The sequence below is a fragment of the Vigna radiata genome, unplaced genomic scaffold, assembly GCF_000741045.1.
Source record: "Vigna radiata var. radiata cultivar VC1973A unplaced genomic scaffold, Vradiata_ver6 scaffold_23, whole genome shotgun sequence".
In the NCBI taxonomy this organism is placed as follows: domain Eukaryota; kingdom Viridiplantae; phylum Streptophyta; class Magnoliopsida; order Fabales; family Fabaceae; genus Vigna; species Vigna radiata.
This window is the reverse complement of record NW_014541837.1, coordinates 518,558-529,061: the sequence shown is the minus strand read 5'-3', so window position 1 is coordinate 529,061 and position 10,504 is coordinate 518,558. Positions and strand designations below refer to the sequence as shown.

The following is a 10,504-nucleotide window of genomic DNA, read 5'->3' as shown; positions in this document are numbered from 1 at the left end:
AATTTCACTCTCAAACACACTCCTCCAGCTCTTTCTTCTTCCTCACACCGAAAACACACACCCAAGACGCCCCATTTCAAAGTTCAACTCCATTCAAGACAATAAACCCACACTACTACTACTTCAACTCAACCCAATCTTCCATTTCTTCAAGCTCTTGTGCAAAAACAAAAATAACATTATACCATTCAACTCAAGCAATGTCCAGCCCCAATAACATCATCAAACTCTGGTTCCAAACTATTTTCAAACATCAAAACCGAAATATGGAAGGAAAGAGCCAAACCCACAACACCCACACAACACCTTAAGCTCTCTTTAACCCAAAACTCACATAGAACCTCATTTTCATCAACCAACCAACCAAAATGCAAAGAAAAACGTGAGTAACAGCAGTAAAGGAGAGGAAAAACGAAAATCTAAAGTCACTCAAACCCAACAATCACCATGGAAATGCAAAGAAATGCTTAAAAGTTCAAGCTTCAAACATAAAAAACAAGCAAATGGAAGAAGGAATGAATGGATTTTCACCACCAATGAGTTAAGACAGCCAAGAGTGAGTCAAGGGAAGAAAAAAATCTACATAACATTCATTGAAAATGGTCCAAACTGTGGCACCAAGAAAGCACCCATGAGAGCATGTTCAAACAAAAGAAACCCTAGGAGAATGAAACCAAAATCATGAATATGGAAGTGATAGTGTGTGGCTCGGTTTTCCCACCCCATATGACAGAGAGTTTTAATTTTGGTGGGGTCCACACACTACAAGTCAGCCCTAAAGGGATGCCACATGGTCCCCACAATTGGTTTTTACAAAAATGCTCCTAAAGGGGTCCAAAACACCTAATTCCAATTAAGGGCTTCTAGAAAACGAAATTACAACTTAATTAAAATGGAAGTGACTAAATGTTGAGTCTTGAATGATCACGCCACCATCCCTAATGCTCTAAATGATGTTTCCCAAAATTTCCCTGCAACTAAAATACACTAACAAATAGACTTGGTAAGCCTCTAATATCAACACTCAAATACATATGCATGTTCAAATCAAAAGGTCTTTTCATGGTTGTAATGGGGCCAAGGACAAGGGAGGATACATCTGGATAAGAAGCTACAAACCATAAGGAACAGAGGAGCAATGGGGAACAAGTGTAAACATATTCAAACACACCCACAACCTCTAATTCCATCCTCTTCTTGACTCCATTATTCACAAAAATTTTCTGTATTTTCTCTTTTTTTTTCATTTTGTCTCTTTTTTTTTTATTCAACACACAATTCAAAAGAAAAGATACATGATATTTACAGTGCAATTGCAAGAAGAGGACTCACTACCCAATTCATTTGCAACTCCTAAGAGACCACACTTATTCCCAAAACAATTCCAAAGCTCCAAAATTCCTAAGGTTCAGGTGATCATGGTTTTTTCACTTAGGCTATTGTATGAGCTTCAAAACAAAGAAATGGGGGAAGTATAGGCTCAAAGGGGCTAACAAAGAGATCATAATAGGGTAGGCTATCTGGCTAGAGAGGCTCAATCAACAAAATGTGCATGAATCAAGAATTATCAACATAGTCAAGCCAAGGCAAATGTGCAAGCAGTCCAGAGACATATCACACACAAGAAAGATCACCAAATGGCTCAAATCTCACACAGGTAATCGGTCACAATCAATTCAACTCTCAAACATCATGATTATCTTCCAAGCAAAGAAGAGCAAGGAGTCCAACAAAATAGAGTATCAATGCAGTGAAGGGAAACTAGCAACCTAATCACAGTCCAGAATTCACGAAAAGCATGCAAAATTGTACACAAGACACAACAAACTACCTAAAAACTGAAACATAAACAAAGAAACAACCTCCCCTAATAGACCACTGATAGGTGTCGCGGCCCATACAAATTTGATTGCATATGAGAAATGCAGTATAGCTAGGGAATGACTCCTAGGTCGTCTCTCAAGGACCAAATCGCAGTTCAGGAATTAGGTCTAACACGTAGTGGGGGGTTTGTGAATGGTTTGTGAATGCGGATAACTAAATTAAAACACAGATGCAACAGAAATGCAAAATGGAATCAAATGCAGAATAAAAATGGTTGGTTATTAACTCAATCACTATGCTTCCAATCACATATTAACGACAAGTACTCACTACTCTAATCCAAATCCGACACGAATCACCCAACTAAGCGAAGGCTAATTCGGTCTTCAAAATTACAGACTAAGCGAATGCAATGCACAAATTTAATCAGTCATTCACCATACAGTTTAATTAACTAAGCGAAAAATTGACACCGATTCGACAACTAAGCGTATACCTATTCGCAGGCAGACAACAGATTTCACAGAGGGTCAGACAAAGCAGAATAAACATAAAGACAGTCCAAGAAATCTCAAGGAAGCAATGTAATATCATTAATGACCAACCCGACTAACCTAACATAACATCACAAATAAATTAAGAAAAACTTATGTGACACAATTAAAAGGAAATTAATTAATTAGAAGATGCATCATTGCAGAGAAAATAAAATTGAAATGCCAAAGAAAACATGTGAACCAATTTAGTGCAACAAAACTAGAAATGAAATTGCTAACTTATAGAATTTAAATGGACATTGCAACTTAAAATAATAAAAAAAAAAGAAAAAGAAAAGAAAGAAATGCTAAAGATGCGTGAAGCTAAAAGCAAGTAAAAATCAACTAAAAAAAACCATGAATGTGAGCATAAAAGAAAAACCAATTGAACCATTGAAATTAAATTGAAATGTTAGAAGGCTTTAATATAAACAAAACCCGTGCTGCACTTTCAATATGCCGAGACCAAGCTGTACCTGATGCTCTTCTATCTAATCACCTTCATTCTAAAAGAAAAAGTGCTAACATCCAATGAAAAAAAAATGTGGCGGCTGGCAGCCCACCTCCCAAAATGCACCGTCAACTTCTTGAAAGCAAATGTATCACCGTTTCCTTTCTATAGCAAAAAGTAAATGCTACCTCCAAAGCAAAAAGATGGTAAGTTAATTAAATTTAACTTAATAAAATATAAATTAAATTTTTATTTTTATTTTATGTATGTTTACATATACTATAATGCATGCATTCATTTATAAGTGGGTATTAAAATATCTGTTACCCGCAACCAGCAGATAGTAAATATCCACGAGTACCAACTATCTGTCATAAATTTTATCTGCGAATGCGAATTTCTTCGCAGAATTTTTTTGTCCATCCTTAATTATAACATGTGAACCTTATATCATTTCTCTCAACTTGTTACTATACATACATATACTATAAGAGAACCAAAAAGCACACTACTGTGATGAAACTAAATTTCAAGTATTAATAAGCATTACTCTGTTTAGGTAAAGCCAGAAAAAAACAGTGTATTTGGGTAGTTTTGATAATTGCTGCTTCAACTTTTCCAAAAAGGAGAAGTGTGGAAGAACTTTATTCACATCGAACTTTTCATGTGTAAAATGGCTTTGACAACCTCACCCCCACAAATGGATATACTTATTATTTGCGGCAGATTGTTGCCCAAAGCATTAGCACAACAAACCAATTTCTATTCCCACCTATGCTTAGGACTCCAATTATTACGTACTAAAGTGCTTCCATGACCCTTTCTATCAATATAAGTCCCAAGTCAAATGCAAAATATTCAAAACTCAAAAGGGCAAAAAAATAAAAAATAATCAAAAGTTAATAGTATGTGTCACTCAACAAAGATTGTCATTCTTTTCCACACACATGCTTTGGAATTTATTCCCTTTCAAAAGTTACGACTAGACAACGGTAAAGCTAAAAAATTAAAATTTTCCACAGAAAAGTATAATAATGAGTTTTGGAAAAGAAAACAATTGACTGGACAGACTTCTCTCAATGCATGTTTTAGTTTCATTCAATTCAATTCAACAGTCCGTTTAGAACAAGTTGATAGGTTATATTCAACTATAATAATTAGTCCTAATCAAAGACTTTTTCTGTTCCTGTTCCACCAGAAGTGTATCTCTTCAGAGAAGTATAACTATGTATTTAGTCTAACGTTGTTTTCATATAATTTTATATTTTTAACATATTTTTAGTTTTTTTAATTTGTTTTTAAATAACTAGTTTATTTTGTTATGATTTGCTTTCTTTTTTACTCATTTGATAATATAGGCTTTCTTTAAATGGATATTTTGTTTTATTTTCATGCGTAAGACAATGATTGTTATTAGACTCAAGTTTTTGTATCCGCAGTTCTCTGCAACCCAAAATCGGGTTTTTAAATACCAACAACACTCCATTGGAAATAATAGTATAATTTTCGTCATACTTCCAAAATGAAGAATTTTCTGCCCTTTTAAAATTTCAATATTTTTAGAAAATTATATAACATTTTTTTTAGTGAGAATTAGCTCTAGAATAAATAAGAATGGCAAGTAATAACATAGCATAATGTTCAAAAAAAAAATTGCGAAAGTTGAATTTGATAATTATACATTTCGAAAGTATAAGTCCTGGTTTATGTGTATTAAATTAGAGTGAATAAAGGATAAAAAATTTGCAGATAATTTTAAATATATTTTTTTTATTGGAATTAAAATTTTATCTCTTTATATAATGTTTAAGAAATGCTTAAGTAAAAGAGAGATCAATTCTCTCTCTGTTGAGCTTAGTGTCATTCAATCAATATTAATTTACTTAAGATAAGAGATTGTTTAAGTGGTGGTTTCACAACTCAAATCACAAGTTTTTCTTGTTTTGTGAAGACAAGTCACTCAAGTGAGATAGTCTCACTCAAGTGATATACCACTGATGATTATTGTTCGATATCACTAATATAAAAAGGACATACCATGATGTTGAATAACGACATTTCTTGCGCCAATGTAGTAAAATCAAAATGTAGTGACATACTCATAGTTGAATGCACTAAAAAGGTAAATGACGATGATTTTTCTCTCACTCATTGTTGAAAATGTTCCAAAACAATGATGATTTTTCTCTCACTCATCATTGAAAATGTTCAAATTCATGTTAATGATTCTTGCTATAAGATTATGGAGTTGTTGTCCCTCTCTCATACTCTCTTAAAATGTGTTATAATGAGTACAAAGAGAAATTCTAAGGAAAAGGTCTAAGAGAAGAGTTTCCTACAATAGACTAGCATTCTATTTTTATAAAAGTTAAGATTAACGCTTAACTTCATTCTTCTATGCTTAGCAATAAAGCTTTCAGCTTGTGCATAGTTTTCTTGTGGCTCAAACTTTTGCTTTGATGATCCAATCTTGAGGTTTCATTTAACTCTTCCTAGTGACGTTCAAGCTCTCCAAATTCAACCACTTTATGTTTTCTTCACTAGAGGGTTTCCTCCTTGGTTTAATGCCTGATGTTCAACTGAGTGTCAGCCTCATGGAGGAGTTCTCTGGACAACGCCTAAGCGCCAATGCTAAGGGAAAATCCAAGTGTCGCAACCACCGCTTTGTGGCACTTTCACTGCTGAGCGTCGACCTCTTTAGAGAGTTCACTGTCAGGCACTTGAGCGTCAATGTTAAGCGACATTTATGAGTATCGCGCCTACCGCTGAGCGGTAATCCAGCGCTGAGCGCTAGTCTCTTGGGCCTGGGCTAGTTTTTGCTGATTTTTATGAACTATATATTGATTTGCACGACCCAGAGATGGTATATTTTGGCAGAAGGAGACGCAGAAACACTCTTTTCACCCTTCGGAGGCGGATTTTGGATGCAAAAGCTCCAATCTACAAATTCTAGGGTTTTATCTTTCATTCTTTTCATTGTTTTCATCTAATTTCACCATGTTCATGGTGAACTAAACCTCCATTGTTGTTGGGGAAACGATGTAATCCTTTCAAACTCTCATGTATTGAATTGATTCTTAATTTATATGCTTTACTTCATTAATTTTTAGGGTTTTTCCTCTATACTCTATGCATGCTTTGTTTAACTCATTCAATTGCATGATCATTGATTTTGTCGATATGGACACACACGGGGAAATCTAGACATAGGGATAGGAGGACCGATTGCCTTTAAGCTTTTGTGCGAATGTAATGCATGATCAGTTGCTAGGGAGACAAGACATTGAAACTAGTAATTAGGAGTAGGCTCTCTTCACCGAGACATTGGGTTTAGGGTAAATTAGAAAGTGGCATTGACATTAATGAAGGAGTAGAATTCGTAAATACATGAGTGGTAGGATAAAGTTGGAAACCCTAATATCATAATTCATCCATATAGTTCACCTGCATATTTTCTTGGTCAATTGATCAACCTTTGCATGCATGTTTATTTTCTGTTTTGCATTATAAACACTAAATTTCGTTTCTCAAGTCTTAAATAATCAACAAATCACATGATAGTCTAGGCCAATGAGTCTCTAGGGAAAACGATACTCGGTATTACCGTTTATATTACTTGATATGATTCGGTACACTTGCTAGAGTCTTAACATTGTTCTCTTTCTTCTCTGTGCCATGGGCTAGTTTTACAATGAGCTCATTGGCCCGTGCGGTTGTTCCTAGTTTGGGTGAGGACCCGTTACTTGTGAAAAAGATAAAGAATTAAAATAATTTAAGATAAAATAAAATTTTGAAATAAAGTAATTCAAAATTTAAATATTTTGAAACAAAGTAAAAGTAAAATTAATAATTAATTAGGAATAAATAAAATTCAATTTTGGTCGTTTATAATTTTTTAAATGAGCTATTGATAATTAAGAAATAACCAAAGTGAGTCTTTTTTATCCGGAGTAGTTCATAGAGAAATTATGAATGTTCATGTTTATACATATCCATACGAGTATTGGTCGGTCCAAAGAAAGATTAATATTTGGTCGAATTGTATAAGTACTTGTGATGGTAACGTGTGATAATTATGATGTTTTTTTACATGTCAATATAAAATCTATCCGAAGATAGGTTTTTTATTGGACATGTTCTTATTATCAGTGTTGATCATTACACCAAGATACCTCTAACAATTAACATTATTGTCCAAAGACTTGATATTGATGGGGCATTAGGTGTCTTGAGATGGGATAAACCATTATTTGAATTATATTTATATAATTATTAATTTTACGGCATGAGCTTAATTCCTTTGTGTCTATTATTCTATATACAGCTATGATTGCTTCAATATCTGCTAATTTCTTTAAAGAATGGAACAAGAACATGAAGATAATCCTTGATCGTATAAGCTTTAGGCACAATCTTGCTTTGGTCTGTTTTGAGGTCAATTTAGCTTTAGTACCGATGTACACTTGGTGGTTAGATTCTGGTGCAACGGCTAACATCAGTGTTTCAATGAAGGGATGTATAAGCTACCGAACACCAATTGATTCTGAAAGATGGATCTATGTGGGAGATGGCAAATCGGTAGAGGTAGAAGCTATAGGGCATTTTAGATTATTATTGTGCATTGGTTTCTACTTGGATTTAAAAGACACTTTTGTTATGTTGTCATTTAGACGAAATCTGGTCTTAGTTTCTTATTTGGACAAATTAGGATATTTGTGTTCATTTGGAAACCGTGAAATCAAATTGTCTTTAAATTCAAATATTGTTGGGACTGGTTCACTTTCAGACAATGATAAGCTCTATGTACTTGATACGACAACTTCCTACAGTGAATCATTCAATACAGAATCATTTGGTACTAAGCGAAAAATTGACAATAATGATTCAAGAGCATTGTGGCACAGACGTCTAGGTCACATCTCTAAAAAAAGAGTTGAACGACTTATGTCAAATGGGATTTTGAATTCCATTGACTTCACAAATTTTGATGTTTGTGTTGAATGTTGTTGAAATTGTTGTTAGGGGGAGCATTGGTTTAGCTGAACCCACAATCACAGAGTTTCTAGTTTTTTATGATGACAACACATAATTAATAACACATGTGTATTATGTGTTACATGTTTTATGCTTTCATGTTATATGGCTATATGGGAACATGTTTATGTTGTTACAGTGTTATTTGCATTTCATTGTGCTATATATGTAATTTTATACTTGAATGCATGACACATGCTTTTAGAAAAGAAAAATCACAGGCACGAATGTTGAACTTTAAATTGTGTGGTAAAACAACAGTTTTAAGTCGACTTCATTATGGGGTGAGTCGATTAAAACTCGTGTCTTTGCACAAACCTTTTCAAAATGTGCTGTGAGATTTTTCAAAGAGAAAGTTTTTCAAAACTATGTTTTATACTGTTACATAGTCGACTACATGTGTATTGCATTCGCCTAAGTTTGTTATGTTTTGAAATTTTGTTAATGCTTGTCATAACTGTTTAACGATCATATTTTTAATTTGGTTGACCAAGCATTAAATGTAAATCGACTGCATTAATGTGTGTTCAATTAATTTCATTGATTGCTGCTAATTGCCATAACTGTTTTGTTATATTCGACTGCATTAGTAGCAAAGTCGATTAAAATGCGTTAGACTTGTGATTTTCTATAAATTGATGCGAATTTGATTTCTGTAAGAAGTTTTGTGATTCTAATGGTTTTGTGATTCTAACGATTTTGTGATATTTTTCAGATTAGTGTTGTCTTACAGAAAGGGAAAAAGCTCCAAGAATCAAAGAAGAGACTATGGTGATCATCTACTTGTGATTTCTTAAAGAGCAAGATTGTTGTGCATTGAAAGGCTAATCTATCTACACATTGAGGTGTCTACTACAAGATCAAGATTTACAATCTGCTGAAGATTGGTTTGTTTCCCTGTTGTGATTACAGGAAGAAGAGCGTGTTGCGTTCTTGACTTTGAGGGGTTTCTCAAAGGGGTTGAGACAGTAGAAGAGGGGATTCTTGTTGTTGGTCTTGTTATTGTATGCCTATATTTTGATTAGAGGGTTAGAGAGGTGTTTTATATTTTTGACGTGAGGTCACTATAAAAGCCTTGTTGTAAAAACCTTGATCATTATAGTGCATTTGCTTCCTGTGATTGGAAGGACACTAGATGTAGGAAGGTTGGTTGAACCAGTATAAAAAGCAGTGTTTGATTTCTCTGATCCCTACACTTTTATTTTTAGTCGACTTTGTTCTACATTAAATCACCTTTATTTCCACTGCATTAGAAAATCTTTTTCATTGTGTTTCAAGAAAGTTTTAAAGGCATCACTGTCGGTTAAAACAATCGGTACCGAATAAAGTCGTGCAGCGGAATAAAAGTAATATAGCGGAAAACGTGTTCGGTCACAAATCAAGTTAACATGGTCTATTTTAAAAAATTAATTTTCTTAGAGAAAATTTATCGAACAATTGATATGCGTAAAATGTAAAGAGTGCAGGGAGTAGAAAAATTAACACACTAGATTTTTATACTGGTTCAATTCAGAAGAATCTACGTCCAGTTGTTAATCACTATAAAAGGTGATTAACGTTTTCACTAAAAAACAATTTAACATATTACAATAGAGTGAATGAAAATGTAATGACAAAACCTTCCTTCGACGAACGAACCGGAAGGGTGCTTCCTTTGACCAACGAACCGGAAGCGAGGATTCTACACTTTCCTTCGACCAACGAACCGGAACAATGCAAATAAGATCTTCCTTTGACAAACAAACAGGAAGATGACAGCCTTGCCAACTCGAAGAGAACTGCTTCGACCTTTGACTCACAAAGCGTGAGCTTCTCCTATTCACGAGACCAGGCAAAGCACTTGACCTAGCTTTTTAGAGGACAAATTGTATTCTCAAAAAGCTCAGAGTTACCCTCTAAGGGTTTAAAACACCTATTTATAGCCTACAGGTCTGAATTTAAAAAAACACATTACAACTGCCAGTGATAATCGATTATAATAAGTTATAATCGACTATTCGAGTCCATTATAGAGGTTTTCAAAAAGTAATAATCGATTACTCTGACGAAAAATCAATTATTCCAGAGATTTTGGCAGTTCTCATCAATACCTGTGATAATCGATTATTTGGAGTTATAATCGATTATTCCAAAGCTAAATGGTTTTTCAAGAATGCTCAGGATAATCGACTATAGCTTCACATAATCAATTGTATACGTAACAATTCTAGAGATACGAAATTTCTAAGTTTTACATGCTCAAAAACATTCCTAATACATTTGTAAACTACTAAGATGCTTTTAAAACAATTATAACAGTCTTCTTCAAGTCTATCTTCTTGTAGCATCATTAAAATAATTTGTCTTCAAATTTACCAATGCTCCTCATTGGTAACAATATCTCCCTTTTTGATGATGATAAAAAATACTTGTTTAAAAGCAACTTTGGGGTTTATCTGCATAAAATACAAACTGACAGACAAAACAAAAAACAGGTTAGTAGTAACTGCATTAACTGCTTCTCCCCTTTTTTGATCATAAGCAAAAAGATCATTGAAAATGCTCCCCCTTGATATGATCTCCCCCTCAATTAAACAATGTATGCACTAAAATAAGAGATCATTTTATTCATGAAAAGAAAGGTTACATTTTTCATCATAAAGAAGAACATAAAACATAA

General features: G+C 33.8%; 1 pseudogene; it reads right to left on the bottom strand.

Moving 5' to 3' along the window:
- The window catches only part of LOC106778503, a 9,181-nt pseudogene extending 2,083 nt beyond the window's left edge, over nucleotides 1–7,098 (bottom strand).
- Nucleotides 7,099–10,504: the final 3,406 nt, after the last annotated feature.